Genomic DNA, 22,703 nt, shown 5'->3' with positions numbered 1-22,703 from the left:
CCCGGGGAACGCCAGTAGTGGCCACTGAGCTAAGGAGGGGACGCGGGAACACCGTAAAGTGTGTGTGGGTGTGTGTGTGTGTATAGGCGACAATGGCAGAAGGGGAGAGAGATAGTAAAGAACAGACGTGAGATGACTTAGACTTGTGTGGCAATTATCAACACTGGGCACTTTACGAGAAGAGCAGGAGGAGGAGGAGGAGGCGATGGTGGTGGTGGTGAAGTGAAGAACATAAAGGAGAACAGTAGAAGTCGGAGAAAAGAATGAACCGATAGAGAAGAAGGATACGAAAAGGGAAGGGACAACAGGGGGAGAAGGAAGAGGAAGAGGAGTTGGAGAAAATATGAAGAACAGGAAAGAGAAGAAAAGAAATTGGAGAAAAGAATGAACGGATAGAAAAAGGATAAGAAAAGAGAAGATACAACAAAAGAAGGAGGAGGAAGAGGAGTTCAGGAAAAGATGAAGAACAGGAAAGAGGAGAATGGAAGTCGGAGAAAAAGAATGAACTGATGAAAAATAAAGATAAAAATATGTAACATATCAAGAAAGGAGATGAGATAACAGGAAGAGGAAGAAAAATTCAGGAAAAGATAAAGAACAGGAAAGAGAAGAATGAGAGTTGGGAAAAAAAAACTGAAGGAAAAGAAGGATAGGAAACGTTAATATATCAAGAAAAATGAAGGGGCAACAGGAGCAGAAGTTCAAAAAGAGGAGGCTAAGAAAAAAAGAAAACGGAAAGGGTGAGGTAGAGAACAAGATGGGCGGAAATATTACATAAGGTGTGTATATCAACAAAAGGAAAGGGGACAAGGAGGAGGAGGAGGAGAAGGAGGAGGAGGAGGTTAACAAGAACAAGAAAGAGACGGGCGAGATGTAACGGAGAAAACGAGGGAAGAGAAAGATTAGAAGAGCGAGAACGAAGAAGGAAGGATTGAGAAAGGGGGAGGAGGTGAAGAAAGATGGAAAGAAAGGTTAGGAAAAAGAAAACAAGATATGAAATGAGAATTGAGGAGGAGGAGGAGGAGGGAAAAGAGGACAAAAAAAGAAGACAATCAATAAATGAAAATTAAAAATGGAGGAAAAGAAAGCTAAAGAAAAGAAAAAAAAGCTGAGTTGAATAAGAAGAGGGGAAGGAGAAGACAAGGAAAGGAATGAAAATCGAAGAGGAAGAGGGAAAAGAAGAAAGCTATGAAAAAGAAAACAAGAAAAACAAAGATCTCAAATAAAAGAAAGGAATAAGGCTGGGAAAGGAAAAAAAAAGAAATTAGAAAAAGAGGATAAGAAGAAGAGAAAAAGAAGATACAGAAAAAGGGATGATAATTGGGAAGGGGAGGAGGAGGAGGAGGAATGGAAGAAAATAACCTAAAAAGAAATAATAATAAAAAGGAAAGAAATTAGTAGACGATAGGAAGAAGGGATAAGAAGAAAACAAGGAAAAAATAATGAGAGAAGTGGAGGAAGGGAAAATAAGCTAAAAAAAAAAAAACGAAAATCGGAAAAGGAATTAGTAGTAGTAGTAGTAGTAGTAGAGAAAACGAGAGAATAAATCACGAAAGGGAAAGCAAATCAAGAGAAAGGATGAGAAAATACCCCCCACCTTCCCCCCGCCATTGCATCCCCAACAGAAGCTCAGCAGGACAAATAGGGGAACATTGCCAGAGTTTCCTTATTTAAATCAAAGAGTAAATCATCATTCGTCTTGAGAGGAGAACACGGAGAAGTAATGGAGCGAACAGTGTGTGGTGGTGGTGGTGGGGGGAGGCTCTAGTATCGACAAATTCTTCCTCCTTTGGCATTTCAACTTCCCTTTGCCTCTATATTTAAATGCATCAGTTTATCATCCTCCCATTGGTGATCTGGGGCAAATTCATGAGAAGGTCCGGGTACGTTGGATGCATTTGATTGGTTTGTTTATTTACTGGTTATCGATTTAGTGTCGTTTCTTTTTTACCTTTAATGTTATTTCGATTTATTGGGTTTAGTTGTTTTATTTGTTTATTTATTTTTATTTATTTTTTCGTATTTTGTGTTGTGCGTTGTTTTGTTTGTTGTTTGTTGTTTTTTTTCGTATCTTTTCGATATTTAATCTTTTTTTTGTCTTTTTCTCTTTTTCTCTTTCTCTTCCTCTGTTTGGTGTTTTCGTAGTCGTCGCCCATGTCCTCCTCTTCCTCCTCCTCCTCCTCCTCCTCCTCCTCCTCCTCCTCCTCCTCCTCCTCCTCCTCCTCCTCCTCCTCCTCCTCCTCCTCCTCTACCATTCCTATTATCACCACGGCCACTTTTACCAGAGCCTGTTTTTCTTCTTCTGTTCCTCTTCCTCCTCCTCCTCGTCCTGTTCCTTGTCCTCCTCCTCCCTCTTCTTATCCGTTCCAGCCTCGTTCTCTGATCAGTAAGTAGCTTGTTTTCTTTTGTTCTCTCCAGTGAAAACAAATTGAGTAACGGTTGCAGTGTTGTTTTCTTCCGTGCGGGTGTTGCCCTCACATTTCAGTCCGTTCCTGCTGGTGGTACTGGTGTAATTCTGTGAGTGAGTTTCTGTTTCGTCCTCGTAAAACATTCGTGAGCCTCAGTTTCACATGTAGTTAAATGTGGCGCGTGGATCCCCTTGAGTATTTTATCGATTTGTTTATTCTCCTATCTGTGAACTTGTTGTTTCCCTTTTTTCAATTTTCAGGGTTAATTGCATCTGGTTCCACTTCGCTTGCACTATTTGAGAAACACACACGTACGTCTTTATGGCATTTTCACTATTGATCTGCGAGTGTTTCGTTGTGAAGTGTTGTAGCGGCGTCTGGCAGCGAGCGAGCGGGGCGGTACGAGCGCTGCGAGGAAGGGCTGGGGCGCGTGGCACAGAGTGTGTGGTCAAGGTGTTCGTGCGAGTCAAGGTGCGCGCTTACCGCTCCCTGAGTCTTAGCGGCTGATTACAGGTGTTGTTGCCTGGCTGTGGCGCCCCTGGTGTGGCTGTGGAGACGCCCCGAGCCTGCGGTGCCCCCTGATTGAAGTATATATTTGATGAGAGGAAATGTGTGTGTGAGAGGGGCAGTTAGTAGTGATGTGGTGTTGGTGGTAGTTGTGGTGCTGGCCCTCTGGACGACACATGGGTGACCTCAGTTATTGGGTCACGCTCCCTTACGCCCCTCAAGACGTGAGCTGGACCCGCCCTCCCTCTGGTGCTGGCGGGGAGGGCGTCGCGGCGGGGCGGTGTTAGGTAAGGGGCGTGGCACTCCCGTCCTCTCACCGCCCAGGTAGGCACCCACGGCCGCCCCAGCCCACCTCCTGACGGTGCGGGCGTGAGGGAAGGTTCTGGCCGTCGCCCTGGTGATTGGAACTCCACCCTGTGCTGCGAGGCGCCTCCTGCCGGCCTGGGTGGGGCGCCGTCGGGGCATTACAGTCTTGGTGGTGGCGAGCATGAAGAAGCAACACTGAATATTTAGCTGAGTCTCCCCCCTAATGTCTCTCTCTTAACCTGACGCGCGGAATTAGGCAGTTGACACGCCACTACTCTTCCCTGCGTCAGTGTTTGGTGTTCCTTGTCTCGTGAGTCAGTGGCGCCTCCTGGCCAGCGAAGGGTGTGGGGTGTTTATGAAGGGCACACAATGAAACAAAACTTTTCTCTATTCCTGAAAACTTGATTCTCGTCCCGTGGGGTGTTTGTTCTGAGGGGGAAGAAGGAGGAGGAGGAGGAGGATGGAAGGAAGGATGGTAAAGGAGGAGGAGGAGGAAGTGAAGGAGAGAACATTTAGGGCGTCCGACTCACTACTGGTGATATTGATCCAGCGTGAGGGAGTTTGATCCTAGACTCATCACACTGCTCACCTGGCCCCATTACCTCATCGTGCCTCGTCCTTCAGGTAATCTCGGCTCTGAGGCTTACAATCCCAGGTGTTTGCAGGGAAATGATGGGAAAGTGGCCGATTCCCACACCTGCCGCGTCCGGTGATACAGGTGCTTTGATGGGGTGTGTATGTGCGTGTGTGTGTTGATGAGGCAGTGAAAGGACTGTGAGTGGCAGTGAAGTGAGGGATGAGTATGGTGAGAGGGAATCGCGAGCTGGTCACTGGTGAATTGGTATTACGTATCAGTGCTTGGCCAGCATCGGCGGTGATGCGGCCTGGTTCTGGTGAGGTGAGGTGAGGTGGTGATGCTGGAAATGTACGTGCTTGTGATGCCAGTCGATAAACGAAAATTATGTAGTACTTTGCGGATATAATTTTGTTTCGTCTCCTTGTTTAATTGCGTTCTTTGTTTTCACCTCAATTTTGTCTCACGGCTCTGAATCCGAAGACTCGTGTAGTTAGGTTATCACTCAAAAAATACTATTTCGTTTTGTCTTATTTAACTGCGGTCATTGTTTTCACTTCATTTTTATCTCAAGGTTCTGAATCTGAAGACTCGTATGGTTAGGTTACGTTAGGTGAAGCTATCACTCAAAGAAAAATAGTACTTCTTTTTGCCTCTTTTGTGACTGCGTTCTTTTTCACTTCAATTTTGTCTCAAGCCTCTGAATCCGAAGACTCGTGGTTAGGTTACGTTAAAAGGAAAAATATGAAGTAATTTCAGACACTGTCTTTCCCTCCTTATATGGACTTATTTGACCCTTTTCCTTCCCCTTCATAAGTCCGTCTGTCTTCACAAAGGACTACTTTATTTGACCTGTAATGCTCTCCCAGTCATGCTCTGATTACACATTCCGTATACTTGGTGCTATTCGGACCAACAACTCGGTCCTTCCCGCCTCATGGAGCTGTGCCCTTTATTTTCACTTTCATTTCCTCCGCGCCACGTACTGTTTACACATTCCACTCACGTCACCCCGCACGTCTACTTTCATTCCGCAGGCTTCCACCTCACCCTTTCCCCTCATCCTGTCCCTTCACTTTCGTTTCTCAAATTGCGCTCCCTCCTCACTCCAGCTATTTTTTTTTCTTGGTCTATCGCTTATTTTCAATTCTACTTTTCCGCTCACCTTCAGTGTGCACCTCTCGTATTTTTTTCAGATATCTTCTCTTTTCTTAACCTCATAAGTTACAAAATCCCGCTGTATCAGTTTCCTTCTGCCTTACAACACCGTACTTGTGTCATGTCTACCTCACTTCAGTTTCTCGGCCTCATTTCTACTACTTTATCTTTATTTCTTATATATTCTTCACTCTTCCTCACTCCTTTTCATAACCTCCCATTCCTCCACCGCATCTTTACACTTTCCTCTCATCAATTTTTAACCTTTCCCTTTTATAATTTCTCGGTCTCATCTCTACTTCCTTATACTTCTTATATATTCTACACTGTTCCTCCCATTTCTCGACCGTATCTTCACACTTTCCTCGTATCATTCCGTAACCTTTTCCTTTTCATAATTTCCGTTCCACTCCCTACTCCACACCGGCGTTTCACTTCAAAAACACTCGCATACACACTCCTGACATACTCCACTTTGGCAAACACTACGTCACTTCCCCAAACACTCTCAAACACATTCCACTCTGCCAAATACCGCCACTTTCCCAAACACACCCGAACACACCAAAACACTTCCAGAAGACACTCCTAAAGATACACACTCCTTACACCCACGCACTCCCAAACAGTCCCAAACACTCCTGTAGTTTCTCACCCTCATTGTCTCTCATACACAAGCGCACGTAACTTACACAATCACTCCTCACTCCCTTTGTCTTGCATCGTGACAGAAGCATCCATTTAATTTTTCTTATCGCTACTAATAATACGGACGTGTCTTTCCCTGCCAGCCTCCCTGCCGCTTCAATTACTAGTAGCTTTTAAAACTGGGGAAGAACTTGTAACCTCGACCCACTGGCGATGTGGGGTCAACTCCGCGGGCAAAGTTTGATAGCTTTTCCGGCTGGATTTAACCGAATGGCATTGTAATTATTTCCAGGCGTTTTACAAGGTGTTTTTTTCCCTCATTTTTTTCGGTTAATTGTTGTTTTTTTTTGTTTTTTTCCCCGTTTTTTTTTCTTAATCATTTGAGATCTTATTTTGTAGCGGTTGTTTATTCCTTCTCGTATGTATTTTGTGTATCTTTTAAGAATTTTGTTTGTAGTTCGATTGTTGTGTTTTTTGTGTTTTTGTTCCCCCCTTTTCTTTTGTGTGTGTGATTTTATTATTATTTTGAGGTCCTTATTTTGTAGCAGCTGTTTCTTTCTTTCCTCTCGTGTATTTTGTGTAGTTTTTAAAGTTTCGTTTATAGTGCGATTGTTGTATGTTTTTTTTTGTTTCCCCTTTTTTGTAGTGATTTTTATTATATTTAGCTCCTTATTTTGTAGCGCTAGATCTTGATAGCAGCGAGTAGTTTTTTTTTTTTAATTATTATTTCTATAGCACTGTATTTTCTCCAGTAGTTGTGTTGTATTATTACAGTCCCTCTCTCGAGTCAATATTCCATTATCTGTTATCTTACTAAGGCATCTTTCTGTTAATTTAGAAGTCCCTCTTTGTTTACTACTTTGTTACCGTTTCTTTGTTACTTTATTACTATTATTTTATCTATTTTATTTCTTTACTACTGTTTTATTTTACATGTGTTCCTGTTTCTTTTATTTTACTGTAACTCGCTGCCTGTTCCCGGTAGTTACGTGTGACTATGAATGAGTATTTTTAGATGCGTTCAATTATTTACGTCCATTCTATTATTCATCGTGGCATGCAGAGTGTTCATAAGGCAATGCGACTCTGGGTGGAAAAAAAAAAATATGCCACTCTTTCACTGTAAATAATTGGCCAGTTTTTACATTGTGGGGCTTACAGAACATACCAAGTACATAAATGAAGAATAAAAGAGGCAGTGACTGTGGGAAGGAAGGTAAGACAAGCAATTCAAAGCAAACGACGGAGATGGAATAACACGCTGAGCACCCGGAAACCAACGTCTTCATTATTGAACTGTGGTGTAATTTAAGGAAGACTGATAACACAATAAAAAAAGGACGTGACAAGATAACATAAGGAAGATGTTAACATTCATTATATGTCATGAGTGTAGAATAACGGTGATAGAATACAAGTAACAATATAACACGTGGGAACTGAAGGTATTAAAGAAAGGTAATTTGTATAACAAGTAATGAAAGTAGAGAAAATATTGAGTGTACACTATGAAATGGCATGAATACGGAATAGTGGCATAAGTAATGTTAACAGTGGAAGTGCTAACAAGAATCACTCCATATAAGCAATAAAAATAATTATGTATTTAACGCACACTACACAGCGCCACATGGAATAGCAGTGAAGAATATAAGTAATGAAGAGAGCACGTACAGAATCAGCCAGTACAATTAAAAGCCCGCACTACACATCATAAGGAATAGCAGAGATAGAATGTAAATAATGAAGAGAGCACGTGCAGAATCAGCCCATACAAACACTGGAAAAAAAAAAATGTATTGAGCGCACATCACAACGCCGTAGGGAGCAGTAGTGATAGAATATAAGTAATGAAAACATAACGATTACAGTGGAGGTGCAAAGCAAGGATAACGTGAACCACTACACACAGGTAATGCTGAGAAAGAAAACGCTGAACAAGGACAGACGGATAAATGTTTATTGACCACAAATTACTTGGTTTTACTAGTACAAACAAACTATTACAGAGCAACTAACAAATTAACTTGATGAAATGTAGCACGATTATTTATACGTTTATGGTCCACAAAGAGACGTTAAACAGCAAAACATAACTATCAAAACATTAAAACAAGGAACAGTAACACATTGATAAACACCAAAAGTGAAGATAAACACATTAACCCTTTCTCTACGATGTCCAACAATTCTCGATACTAAATGTAAGAAAGTTTTATAAGCCTATAGAAGAAAGAAAGGGATTAGATGACTATATTTTGAAGTTTTGAAGCCAATACATTGTTTGGAGGTGGTTGTAGAAGAAATACCTCACAGTGGTCAGTGATTAAGGAAATGTCAAATAGCAGTGAAAGAGTTAATAAACACCAAATCAGAAAACAATAAAAAAAAAAAAATACACAAGACATTCCTAACAATACATACATACATACATACATACATACATACATACATACATACATACATACATCACACAGTGGCCTGATTAGTGACTGTCATTGGTGGAATACAAAGGATCAAGGTAGCACGTTCTGAATGGAGGTACACTCGCGGCCAGAAGTCTTGTAACCTGACACTCTCACTTTCACTGTGTTTAGCTCTTCCCTCAGTCTAACGTCCTCTGATCTTGGAACCATTCACTTCTCAGGGTTTGTAAAGTGACAGGCAGCACAGCGGAGGACTTACGGTCGAGATGAAACGGTTAAATTAGTGAAAAAGAATACGGTACGTGAACAAGCTTTTGGCCGTGACTGTACAGCGCTGAATAATATTAAAACGCCACAAGAAATTAATTATCCATCCTGATTTTGAAGTCTTTTCCACGCAGCGTATCTGTGAGGAATAATTTCGTTGCTTTTGCGGTTCATCGGTTCTCATTTACTCATTTATTCACCTGTCTATCTGGGAGGAACAATTAAGTGGATTTTGCGGTTCATCTGTTCTCATTTATTCATTTATCCACCAACCTATATGGGAGGAACAATTTCTAGGCTTTTTACGGTTTGTCTATTATTATTTATTCATTCATTTATCAATCTATTAATGTCAGTAGTCCCTGATCAGTTGCCTTGACGGATGTAAAAAGAATCGGTAACATGTTTATCCCGTATCTGTTAATATCTGTAGCGTGCATGGCGAGGACAGACAAGATAACTAAACCAGATAACCAAACCTTCTTTTCTTCATCCACCGTGAAAATACCAGTGAAGTCATTTATTTATTTATTATTGTTTTGACATTTTGGCTGTACTCTGATAAGCCTTCAATTTTTGCCTGGTATCATTATAAATATTTACCTATTTTTGTAATATCTATATCTATCTATCTATCTATCTATCTATCTATCTATCTATCTATCTATCTATTGCTATTGTGTTAAATTTTGCATGGTATCATATTTCATTTATTGACCTATTTATTTATTTTATCTATGTCTATCTATCTATCTATCTGTCTATCTATCTATCTATTGTTATCTGAGGTCGCCATTGTGTTCCTCATAACAGGATCTTTCAGATGTTCTGGCCTGGTTCATTAGAAGTCTACCAAAGAGGTTGTATTGTGTGTAGGGATAGAGAAAGTTAAGGTCTCTCTCTCTCTCTCTCTCTCTCTCTCTCTCTCTCTCTCTCTCTCTCTCTCTCTCTCTCTCTCTCTCTCTCTCTCTCTCTCTCTCTCTCTCTCTCTCTCTCTCTCTCTCTCTCTCTCTCTCTCTCTCTCTCTCTCTCTCTCTCTCTCTCTCTCTCTCTCTCTCTCTCTCTCTCTCTCTCCTGTTTTGACCTTATCTCTCTCTTGACGTCATGTTTTATTTATTTTTGTAACCAGATATTTCTTGTTTCTCCCCTTCGTTTGTGTGTCTGTGCGTCTGTGTGTCTGTCTGTGTGTCTGTCTGTCTGTCTGTCTGTCTGTCTGTCTGTCACTGTCTTGTCTCTGTCTATCGGTCTGTCTATCACTGGTTTTATGTCTGTATACGTATCATTCTCTCTCTCTCTCTCTCTCTCTCTCTCTCTCTCTCTCTCTCTCTCTCTCTCTCTCTCTCTCTCTCTCTCTCTCTCTCTCTCTCTCTCTCTCTCTCTCTCTCTCTCTCTCTCTCTGTCATATCTATATTTTATGTCCCTCTTTCATATCTTCTCTTACGTCATGGGAATATTTATTTAAATGTATTTTGGCGCAGAATGCTATTTTATTCCGCATTACGCTACTCTATAAGACATGAGGACCATCGTATTTACAAAGTTGTGCATTGTTTCTTATTTACAGTACAGTTTACTTCATTCTCAAGTTGTCTAAGATTGAGCTGAGGTTGTTCTTTTCTTTACCCAGTTCTTTAACGTCCTCAGTATTGTGAGTGTACTTTATTACATTAGTCCCAGTAATTTGTTGCAACTTGGCTTTATTGCGTTTAATTCCATCTCATCAAAACTTTCATTGTCCCTCCCCCTCCATCCTACGGCTCCTTAAACTTACTCTCACCCCCTCTGCTCCCTGTTCCTCCCTCCATCCCACAGACTCTCCTCCGTGCTGCTCTCCATCCCTCTCTCCCTTCTCCAGGCTTTTCTCTGCTTTATTTTCTCTCTTACTAGTCTTTCAGCCTTTTATTTCTTCTACAGATCTTCCTTCATCATTCATTTTCTCTTCATCATCTGTCTCCTCTTCTTATGTACCTGCTACTTGTTTCTTTTCCGCCTCATCTCCTTTCTTTTTCGCATTTTCTACCTTCATTCCCTGTCTCATGTTTTGTTTCAATTTTTTCTTTATCATTTACTTTCTTCCACGCTTCCATATTTGCTGCATTCTTCTCGTTCGTTACTCTTTTCCTTCCTGTTATTTGTGGCCTTCCTTTCTTCACTCTTTCTTTCTCACTTACGAGTTTGTGTCTGTTATCCATTTCTTTTATTTTTACCTTATTCCATCTCTTCCTCCTCCTCACGTTTCCTACCATCCTTCTTTGTTTTTTTCCTTTCAATATTCACGCTTTTCCTTCTTCCTTCTTCCACCATCTTCCCTCCTTCAGTATCTCCTTTTCACTTCTTCCTTCTTTCACTACTTCATCCGTAGCTCACTTTCCTTATTTCTCTCTCTCTCTCTCTCTCTCTCTCTCTCTCTCTCTCTCTCTCTCTCTCTCTCTCTCTCTCTCTCTCTCTCTCTCTCTCTCTCTCTCTCTCTCTCTCTCTCTCTCTCTCTCTCTCTCTCGCTCGCTCACTCCCTCGCTCTCGCTCACTCCCTCTTTTTTTTTTCTCTTTTAGCTACTCCTCTTTCCCCTCTCCTCCAGCACGTTCCTTTCTCCAGCCTCTCTCTCTCTCTCTCTCTCTCTCTCTCTCTCTCTCTCTCTCTCTCTCTCTCTCTCTCTCTCTCTCTCTCTCTCTCTCTCTCTCTCTCTCTCTCTCTCTCTCTCTCTCTCTCTCTCTCTCTCTCTCTCTCTCTCTCTCTCTCTCTCTCTCTCACACACACACACACACACACACACACACACACACACACACACACACACACACACACACACACACACACACACACACACACACACACACACACACACACACACACACACACACACACACACACACACACACACACACACTTTTTCTCTTTCCTCGCTGTTTCTGCTGGAAGTAAAGCTCCTCCTCCTCCTCCTCCTCCTCCTCCTCCTCCTCAGCGACAGCAGGGACTCGGTATGAAGGATTCTCAGATGTTATTTAATTTGATTTATTTATGTATTTTATTTTATTTTATTTATTTTATTTTTTTTTTGCAAAAAAAAATTTTAACTTGATCCTCTCAATTTACTACTACTACTACTACTATGTTTGCTGTTAGTAGTAGTAGTAGTAGTAGTAGTCGCACAACTAGCAATTCATTTTTTTTTTGTAGCTACAGTAATTATTTCCATCCCAATTTGAAAAAAAGAATTGGTTCGTGCATTTGTTTGTTCTATATTTGACTTACATTAACTCTTCTTTTTCTCACTCACGCTGCCATTCACTCATTCTGACACACGCACTCACACACACACACACACACACACACACACACACACACACACACACACACACACACACACACACACACACACACACACACACACACACACACACACACACACACACACACACACACACACACACACACACACACTCTGTCACAACCTCACTCTCACAATTAGCTTCAGTCTCAGGCCAAGCAGTAAGAAGTTTGGAAGATTTTGGTCTCCTTAGAAAAGAAGATACGTGTTTTTTAATTGAAAATCTTAGTATAGATGGTCTTTATCGGTCGTTGTGATTTTTGTACATTTTCGCCCGATTTTCCTTGTTTTTTTTTCTTCAATTGACGAGATGAACGTTATGAAAATTGGATGGAAATATCTCTCGGTACTTGCTGTGATACATAATAACAGTAATAGTAATAATGATAGTAGTAATGATAAAAATAAGTCTTCGGGTTATTCCTGACTACCAATATAAGCGGTAAGTTCAAGCCTGCCTTCACACTATAGAGCATAATGATTCGTATGACGTCATTGCTTTTCACACACACACACACACACACACACACACACACACACACACACACACACACACACACACACACACACACACACACACACACACACACACACACACACACACACACACACCATTGGTTTTAATGAGGCGGAGTATAGTTGGTGTTGATGTTTGTCGCTGGTGTTATTATTACTGTTATTGGTGTGGGGAATGCTTTCTTGATGTGCATGAACTTGTCGACGATTGGTGTTATTTTCACTGACTGACATTCGCTTCGTGTTCTTTTCTGTTTATACGTGAATACAGATTTTATTACTCGACTTAATTTTTATATTTTTTGGTAGTATTACTCAGCGATTTTTTTATTTATTTTTTTTTAACCAAGACGGAATATAGAGAATTTTAAGGTGATTTTCCCGCGAAGTTTATCTAATACGTACGTGCGTAATACTTTAGTTTAAATTAATAGAAAGAAATTTAAGGCGATTGTTTCCCCGCGAAGTTTATCTAATTAAAAGTAGGTGTATGGTATTCTAGTGAAAAAGCAACCGTAATCACTTACTACATTTATATGAGAAGAAATACAAGGGAGGAGGAGTAATGGAGTAATTTTCACTTGCAAATTTATTGAGTTACAAGTCTACCAGTGTTACATTCTCAACAAGCATGTATATAAGGAATTTTGAGGCATTACTTCTCTTCACTTTACCAAATTAGAAATAGCTCGTGATACACATTTTTAACAAGCAAAGATAGGAGTTTAGCAGCTATACCTTCCCATTCTTTTATCGAATTACAAATACAAGTAACGCGTGCTGCATATTATCAACAAGCAGGAATAGAAGAAATTTTCAGACATTTCTTCCCTTCAGTTATCAGATTATAAAATAACACGTGGTACACATTTTTAACAAGGAGGTCTATAATGAATGTTGAGGGCAGTCTTTGCCTTCACTTCATTGAGTTACGGGTGTGTGTGTTGCTCCAGCACGTGTGAGGAGGTATATTTGATGGTTTTGTAATGGAATCAAGCTCGCTGGGCCGGTAATGCTGTTATCGTGGTTTCTGGGGTCAGGAGCCGCTGCGATGGTGTTGGTGGTGCAACCTTTTTCATTTCCTCGTGGGGAACTAATCAAATTTTCACTTAGCCTTCGAGTTAGCGGCGAGTGTAGAATGGTATAATGCATTTCCCGTATTCCTGCTGTCTCTCTCCCTGTCCTTCTGTCTCTGTCCCTGTGGTATGATGTGTTTTCCCCACTCCTGCGTCTCTTTTCTATCTACTCTTGGGGTACAATTTTTCTATTTTTTTTTCTATTTTTTTTCCCTCTCGTAATCCTGCATCTGTCTTCCGTGTCTTGTGACGATAATTCTGTTTCCTAGGCCTGTCTGCCTGTCTGTGTCTGTGCGTCGTGTTATATATTTTCTCTCGCTGTCTGGTTGTCTTTTTTTTAGCAGTATTTTTATTTATTTTTTATTTTTAATCCTATTCTGGCTTTCTCTGCCTTCTTGTGACGGTATTTCTGTTGTCTGTGTCTGTTCTCTGTTTCTGTTGTGTTACGTATTTTCGCTGTTGCTACCTCCGAAATTCTGTATCTCTTCTTGGGTATAAATTTTTCGTATATCTCTCTCTCTCTCTCTCTCTCTCTCTCTCTCTCTCTCTCTCTCTCTCTCTCTCTCTCTCTCTCTCTCTCTCTCTCTCTCTCTCTCTCTCTCTCTCTCTCTCTCTCTCTCTCTCTCTCTCTCTCTCTCTCTCTCTCTCTCTCTCTCTCTCATGACAGCATTTCTGTTATCTTTCCTTCTCTGCCTATGCTTCTCGCGTTACACATTTTCCCTGCTACCGGCCTCTCTGCCTGTCTCTGTCGCCATTCTTCTTTGGTACAGTTTTTCGTAAAGTATCTTTATTCTCTCTGTCTGGTTATGACTGCATTGTTCTTGCTTGAGCCTGTCTGTATGTCTCATGCTACGTTTTTTTATAGTGTTGTCTCAGTTTATACTCTTTTGTATATTTTATTGGATACATTTGTTTGTGAGCCAGCATCTGTATACCATCTCGCCTGTTACTGTGTATTAGTTATCTGTATTTTTTTGTATTGTCTCTGTGTACGAGTCGAGCAACGCCAGATGTACTATTCTGGGTCAGTTAGGGTCAGTAGTCCCTCTTTTGAAGTTAATACATTCAAACAGTAACCCTCCCAATTAGTAGCCCTTCACTTTTTGCTGATTTGTCGCATTTACTTTTATATATTCAGATTTTTATTGATTTTTAATGTTTTACCATAGAACAATTTTTTAATATCAGTATTTTCACTTACCATGTTAGTCGCTTTCCCGCGGTGCCTTATGACCGCTGTGTTGCGGCGCATTAAACAGAATCGACCAGTCAGTCAACTTTGTGTCTTTTGTTTGGTTATTTTTTTTCTATTATTCCGTATTATGTCTCTGTCTTGCTGTGGGTTATCTTTGCTTCTGTCACAATCACCTTCTCTGTTGGTTTCTCGTAACTCTTTCTTCTTCGATTTCGTTGTTTCGGTAATTATCTTTCCGTTATTCCGAATGATGTCTTCTGTTTTGCTGTAGGTTCTCCTCTGCTTCTCTGTCACATTCACCGTCTCTGCAGCTTTACCGTACCTCTGTCTGTCTTGGTCTCTCAATTCTCTGTCTTGTCACGATGTATTCTCCTTATTTCTGTCTCCCTTTCCGTCCTTTTTAACTTTGTCGCTTTGTCTTTCCATATATATCGTGTGTGTGTGTGTGTGTGTGTGTGTGTGTGTGTGTGTGTGTGTGTGTGTGTGTGTGTGTGTGGTTTTTTTCATCCTTTTTTTCAGGTCTCCACATTTCCCTCCTCCTCAGTTTCCTCAAAGCGTTTAAACGTCCACCTCTCACCGTCTCATTTGTCTTCGGTTCTTTCCCCTCACTTCCTATTCAAGTTCCTCCTCGTCTTCCTCTCTCGCTCTTTTTGCCATTTTCCCTTTAACACTTTACCAATTCAGCCATTTAATTTTTGACCGTTTTTCTCTCATCTTTTCACTCCTTGTTTATGCTCGCTTTTGTTGTTTCATCTTTTCCTCCTCTCTTTTCACTCTTCCTTTCTTATTTTCGCATCATTTATGCATACAATTCATTCATTCATTTATTTTTTCCACTCCTCGTTTATACTCACTTGCATTCTTCTTTTCCTACTCTCATTGTCCTGTTCCATCTTTTCCTCCTCTCTTTTCCCCCTTTCTTTCTTATTTTCACATCGTTTACCCATACAACCCATTCAGCCATTTAATTTTACCATTTTCTCTTAGTTTTCACTCTTTGTTTATACTCACACTTGCTATTCACGTTTTCTTCCTTTCTTTTCTCTTTTCCTTATTTTCCTATCATATACACATAAACACTTTACCTTTTAATTTTTGCACCATTACTAATTCAGCCATTTAGTTTTTTTCCACCATTTTGTCCATTTTTCTCAACTCCATTTTGCTCATTGTTATTTTTCATCTTTTCTCTTCTCTTCCTTTCTTTTTCTTTCTTATTGTGTCATGATTTTCGCATACCATTTAATTTTTTCACCATTTTCTGTTATTTTTAATCTTCACTCGTTCTTCCTTGTTTGTATTTTTCTTCATCTTTTGTGTTTTACTTTTCCTTTCTCACTCTTTTCCCCATAAGACGTCAGTCATTTAATTTTTCATCCTTTTTCTTATTCTCTCTCATTTCTCCTTTAATTTCACACCTTTCTTTTATATACATTTTTTTCTTCGCGTATACATTTCACATTATTATTCATCCCTTCTTCCTCTCTCCGTCCTCTTTTCCTTCCTTTTCCCTTGCCTCTCTTTGGCCTCATCCTTATTGACTATTCTTCCTTCTCTTCCTCCTCCTTTTACCTTCCGTCTAAACATACATCTTTCAACACCTCGCTCGCCTCCTCTCCTCCTTCCACCTCTTCTCTCTTCTCTCATATTTTCTTGGTATAACCCTTCTTATATTTTTGCTTATATATATATATATATATATATATATATATATATATATATATATATATATATATATATATATATATATATATATATATATATATATATATAATGCTTTTCTCACTTTTTTCCTTTTCTGTATATTTTTTGTTCGTCATTGTTATTTGTTCCCGATTTTTCGTATTATTTATTTTTTATATTTTTCTTTTACGTTTTCTTATTTAATATTCGTATTGTCTTTCTTCTTTCTTTTATCATTTTTCCTTCTGTTATTGTTTTTTTCGTGTATTTTGTTTTGCTTTCTCTTCTCCGTTTTCGATTCTCTCTCTCTCTCTCTCTCTCTCTCTCTCTCTCTCTCTCTCTCTCTCTCTCTCTCTCTCTGACGTTCGTCTTATCGATTTTTTCTTTATTTTCTTTACTATTCGTTTTTCATTCATCCATTCTTTCTATCTTCTTTTCTTTTATGTGTTTGACGTTTTATTTCTTTTTTTGCGTTTTTCTTTAATTTTTCTACTTTTTTTTGCCATAGCAAAGTTATATAAATTTTCTCCTGTTTGTTTTAAGACTTATTATCTTTTTCTCATTATACCTTCTCTTTTAGCTTCCGTTTCCATAATTTTCTTTATATTGTGTCACTTTCTAAAATCTTGCCCATTTCATCTTTCTTATTTTTTAAGTTATCCTTCATCTTTTCTGAATATACTTTTTGCAATTTTATTTCCCATTATTCTTTGGTTTTACCTGATATTTGAAGTCAGGCTTTTTCTTCCTAGTTTTGTCATTTTCTGTTGTGTGTGTCTGTGTTTATAGTTTTTCCTTTACTTTAATCCAATTTTCCTTACTATCGCATCCATTTGCTCGTCTTGCCATTGCCATCATCTGTATCTTATAGTTATCGTTCATATAATATTTACCTCCTCTGCTTCCGCTTATTATCGTGTAAATGTCCTCGTTTGCTTCTTCTATTCACCCTCACGCTGTTTTTTTGTTTTTTATATAATTTTCTTTTTCTTTTTTTTAGCTTCTGTTTCCACTCTCGTGATCATGTTCTTGTCTATCTCATTCCCAATCATTTTTTTTTTACTGTGCCCATGTCCTCGTGTGCATCTCTTACTCGCTTTTTTTTTTTTTATCAGTATTTAGCTTCCAGTCTCTTTTATTCATGTTCTTGTCTGCTGGTCGTTATTATTCACTTTTATCCTTTTTGAGTGTCTTACCATTTCTCCCGTGTTGGTGTCCTCGTGTGCATCTCCTATTCGCTTTCGTTGTTTTTATTCTCTACCTTCTGTTTCCACTCATGTTTATATTTTCTCTTTTCCTCGTTCTCACTCACTTTTTATCCTTTTTAAAGTGTGTGCTGCCACTTGCTTGCGTCTTCGTGTACATCGATATTATTCTTTAGCTCCTGATTTCCCTCCCTCTTGTGTTTATATTCTCGTGTCTTTCCTGCTCGTGTTACATATTTTTTATCCTCTTCCCTTTTTCTGTTGCCACTTTTCCCCGCGGTCGTGTCCTCGTGTTCATCTCCGACCCCATTTCTTTAGCTTGACTCCCCTCCCTATCGTGTTTATATTCTTGGTCCCTCACCTGCTCGTTTTCACTCATTTTTTTCACTCATTTTTCATAACTAGCTTGTTTGTTGCCACTTTTCCCTGTACTTATGTTCGTGTTCATTTCCCTTACCACTCTTTACCTTCTGATTCCCCTCCCTCTTGTGATTATATTCTCTCTCTCTCTCTTTCTCTCTCTCTCTCACCTGCTCGTTGTAAGTAATTTTTCATCCTCTTACCTTGTCTGTTGCCACTTCTTACCGTGCTCATGTCCTCGCGTGTGTCTCCTCCTCACCTTCGTGTTCTCTTTAGCCTTCCACATTTAATTGACTGGAGAGGACTGGAGAGGTGGGCTTGAGTGATCTTCGAGAACCCTAATCCTTCACAAGTACCGTCAGGCAGCTTCTTATCCCGCTGTGTATCTGGAACCGCGTCCCTTGGAGTGCTTGAGAGAGAGAGAGAGAGACGGAGGGAGGGAGGGAGAGGGAGAGATGACTTGAATTTATGGATATATTTTCGTAGATAAATATTTAGTATGATTTCTGAGAATTATTGACGTTTTGTGTGTGTGTGTGTGTGTGTGTGTGTGTGTGTGTGTGTGTGTGTGTGTGTGTGTGTCAGTCAGTATATGTGTGGTAAGTTATATTTTCCTTTTTTTTTTTAACGAACCACACACACGCACACGGACACGCACCCGCACACGCGCTCGCACACACACACACACACACACACACACACACACACACACACACACACACACACACACACACACACACACACACACACACACACACACACACACACACACACACACACACACACACACACACACACACACACACACAGTACTTCGCATTGATTACATCGGATTGCAATATTTTCTAATGTTCCTTGAAAATTACATGTTATACACAGAATTATGAGAGAGAGAGAGAGAGAGAGAGAGAGAGAGAGAGAGAGAGAGAGAGAGAGAGAGAGAGAGAGAGAGAGAGAGAGAGAGAATATCCGCAGAACGACAACGACAACGGTGAGATTGTTACCCCGAGTCGTTTCCTGCGTCGTGTTGCTTCGGTCCTGTGGTGAAGTTGTCTGGAGTCTCAAATTAATTCCCTCTCAGTCCTCGTTTGTAGTTTGAGTTCCTCCATTTTATCTAATATTCTCTTTTCCTTCATGCTGCTCCCTTTTTTTCTACCTTCCCTTTGCTCCTTAATCCTTTCGTTCTGTCTTTCCTCCTTCATTGTACCTTTTTATAATAGTCATCCTCCCCCCACTCCTCCTCCTACAGCTCTCTTCCATGATCTTTTCATCCTAAAAAACCTTCCTCTTCAGATATGCTCTTTGTCCTCTCAAACTGCTCCCCACCATTAAAAACACCCCTTTTGCCTTTATTCTCAGTTACCCACGGAAATGTTTGTTTGGATGGCCCCTCTCCTTGCCTTTCTTCATCCTCTGTGTGTGTGTGGAGGGCTAGAGGGGAGGGGTGAGTGGGTTGGTCGGGTGGGCAGGTGGGTGAGGGGGTGTAGCTTGATGGCTCGTCTAATAACCTGCCCTCAGATTACCATAAGCTTAATTAAAATTCCACGAGAGGTAGATGGAAGGATGGCAGCAGCGCAGAGCCTCATCACGACCCTCAAAGTTTGTCTCGAGTTTTCCCATTTCTGTAACCCCCATTACCTTTATTGCCGGAGAGAGTGTGGACATGTAAAAGAAGTAAGCTGGAAAAGAGTCCCCTGAGCTGTGCGTGCCCGTATGCCTGATGGGGCTGGGGCGGGGAAGGCCTGGTGTGGGCGCCGGTGCCTCGTGGGTGCGGGTTTGGGGCGTGTTTCCAGCCAGTCTGAAAAAATTGGGTTCGTTTACATTGGCGCAAGGGGGAGTTCGTGCGTGTTAGCATTGCAGTGTCGCTTTCATGTGATATTTTGTCGTTATCGTGTTGATTATGTGTGTGTGTGTGTGTGTGTGTGTGTGTGTGTGTGTGTGTGTGTGTGTGTGTGTGTGTGTGTGTAAAGTACTATGTATGTACTCGTTTTCAGGTTAATTGATATAAAAATGCAAGTTATTTTTTCATTCTGTAAATTACCTTGTCTTTTTTTTTTATATGCGTAATCCTGTAGATTTGCTCTTTTTTTATTTTATTTTATTTTATTTTATCAGTGTTTCATCGTTTTGCGTGTCGTAATTGGATATTTTCACAAGTAAAACAAACTATTTTCTTGTGTGTGAAGGAAATATTGCTGCATTCACCCCTTTTTTCATTTATATGCAACTTAATTCATTCATTAGATCAGTCAGTCATCCGGGCAGTGAGTCATTCACCCTAAATACCCTACCAGTCCCCCCAGCACCCTATATGACGTCCCCAGCACCCTTTCTGCCCCCCTCATCACCCTACCAGTCTTTCTAGCACCCTACCAGCTTTCCCCAGCACTTTGCCTGTCTCCCTCATTACCGTATCAGTCCCCACAACACCCTACATGACACACTCCACCACCCTGCACGGCACCCGCACTCTTCCTTCAGCACCGTCATGATTCGCTGGCAACCTGGTCACAAATTTTCCCCAGTCAGCGTTCGAGACCTGGCTGTCCCTTCGGTTCCGCCCTCCCTCCTCACCCATCACCCATTCCTCCCTCATCACGCTTCCCATTACATCTCCGCCCATCTCTGATTCTCCGCCCCTTCACCATCCCCATCATTTCATCCCTCGTCCACTCTCCCATCACCCTGTCCTCCTCCCCTCTCTGTCTCCTCCTCTCCGTCCTTCCGACCCAGCACATCTTATGAAATCCTCTACATATTTTATCCCGCGGACATGGGAATATAATGCGGTAAATAAAATTGTTACGACCGATGGAGTAGAGCCAGTTTCACCGTCCCCTCGAGCCAAGTTGCCCCTCCAGCCCAATTCCGCCCACGAACATGAAAAAAAAAAAAAAAAAAACCGCCCAATGCCGCGCTCCACGGTTCCTCAGGTGAGAGATGCAGCGGGTGACGTCCAGTGACATTTTATCGCTGGTTCGTTTTTTTTTTTTTTTTTTTTAATTTATCTTTTTTTTTTTTTCTCGAGTTAGCAAGTTAACGATCTATCAAACGTGGGATGATTGGGTGTGGTTTTTTCTGATGTTTTTTTTGGGGGTCTCTCTCTCTCTCTCTCTCTCTCTCTCTCTCTCTCTCTCTCTCTCTCTCTCTCTCTCTCTCTCTCTCTCTCTCTCTCTCTCTCTCTCTCTCTCTCTCTCTCTCTCTCTCTCTCTCTCTCTCTCTCTCTCTCTCTCTCTCTCTCTCTCTCTCTCTCTCTCTCTCTCTCTCTCTCTCTCTCTCTCTCTTGGCAGCTGGTAGACAGTTAATGTGGTCATATATATGTTTTTCAAAGACCCCGCTGTTTTTTCCCCTGTCACTCCTCCTGCACTTGGCTTCACCGCAAGTCCGAGATTAAAAGAGGGAGAAAAAATGGGTTTATCTATTATCTTTTCCCTTTTTTCAGCATCACGTTATGAACTAAATACATCTTCCCTTCAGAGAAACTGTTGTACTTAATGGCGTGGACCTCCGACCGGGGAAATTGAATGGAAACTAAACGGATTGTGGGAATAATTGTAAAGTTGGCGTAGTGAGTGTCGTTTCTACTCGTAATTTCCCTTCTCGCTTTACTTCAGATGGAGCAAGATAGTGTTACGTTTCCACCCGCCCGGAGAACATTAACGAGGACAACAGGAAGGACAAACGAAAAGCTGAATTTAAGACGCCGTAACTAAACTTCTCATGCTCCTGCGCTGCGAAATTATAAAAGAAAATGTTTAAAGAAATTTTTTGCTCCAGCTGGATCAAATTTTATACGCTAGAATTAAATGAATAAGGCAGGCTTTATTATGAACAGGGAAAATAATGCATGAATTCCTGGATTATAGATAGCAGTGAATTCAAATATTGGTACTCGGCAGCATGAAGCAGAACACACACAAACACACACACACACACACACACACACACACATACACGAGAGAGAGAGAGAGAGAGAGAGAGAGAGAGAGAGAGAGAGAGAGAGAGAGAGAGAGAGAGAGAGAGAGAGAGAGAGAGAGATGCTGTGCCATTTCCCTCACCCTTTTTTTATCATACAAATTAGAAAATACAAACTATACATAGCGCCACGCCTTCCCCATCCCTTTTCCCTCCTGAGTAAATCCCGGAAAGACCACAAACTTACATACATACATACATACATACATACATACATACATACATACATACATACATACATACAGACACGTTGGAGGCGCCTGACGATGGCTGCGAGGACACGGCGGGCAGGAGTAGCTTTCTAGAACAAGGCGTTACTATTTCCTTGCGATTGGGAAGGAAATATAAAGGAAATAGATATCAGGTTTGTTTTATTTCGTATTGGTTGATGTCTCCTTCCTTGCGAGAGTTGAAGTGGTGTGTTCTTCGCTAGACAAATACGCAGCAAGGCTTTTCTTGCATTTTTTTGGAGGAAATGTAAATGAAATAATGATGGGTTTAGTTTGTTTTGTCTGTTAGTCTGTACATGTTTCCCTGTCTGCGAAAGTTGAATTGCTTTCGGTAACGAGGAGTATTTTTTTATTTACTTGCATTTTTTTTTAAAGGAAATGTGAAGGAAATAAATATTAGCTTTGTTTTTGTTTTGCTGTTTTGTTAATGTTTCCTTGTTTGCGAAAGTTGAAGCGGTATATTTTGATTCTTATAGCTAGGAATGTCCTTCCCTAGGCACACACACACACACACACACACACACACACACACACACACACACACACACACACACACACACACACACACTCACACACACAAATTAATAAATGAATAAATAAATAAGTGAAATAAAAATAAATAAAACTTAAGGTTTTTCTAGTATTGTTTGAAAGAAATATGAATGAAATAGATATGAGTTTGGTTTGTTTCATTTGTTAGTTCTTGCTCGCAAAAAAAAAAATGCTTATAAGTCGGAATGATCTTTGCTGGACACTTGATTTTTTTTTTATTTTTAATGTGAAGGACATAAGCGAGTTTAGTTTGTTTTGTTAGGCCGTCTATATATGTTTCCATATTCTCGT

The 22,703-nt window shown here is 40.5% G+C and overlaps 1 protein-coding gene across 1 annotated transcript in view; it reads left to right on the top strand.

Annotated features, from left to right (window-relative positions):
* Window positions 1–22,439, top strand: part of LOC135090681 (uncharacterized) — a 135,407-nt gene extending 112,968 nt beyond the window's left edge. The window contains exon 12 of the mRNA XM_063987680.1: window positions 21,270–22,439. The gene's annotated coding sequence lies outside the window, so the exon portion shown is untranslated. The remainder of the gene's footprint in view (window positions 1–21,269) is intronic.
* The last annotated feature ends 264 nt before the right edge of the window (window positions 22,440–22,703 follow it).

This window comes from Scylla paramamosain, chromosome 35 (genome assembly GCF_035594125.1).
Source record: "Scylla paramamosain isolate STU-SP2022 chromosome 35, ASM3559412v1, whole genome shotgun sequence".
NCBI classification, from domain to species: Eukaryota; Metazoa; Arthropoda; class Malacostraca; order Decapoda; family Portunidae; genus Scylla; species Scylla paramamosain.
This window is presented reverse-complemented; position numbering and strand designations above follow the sequence as displayed.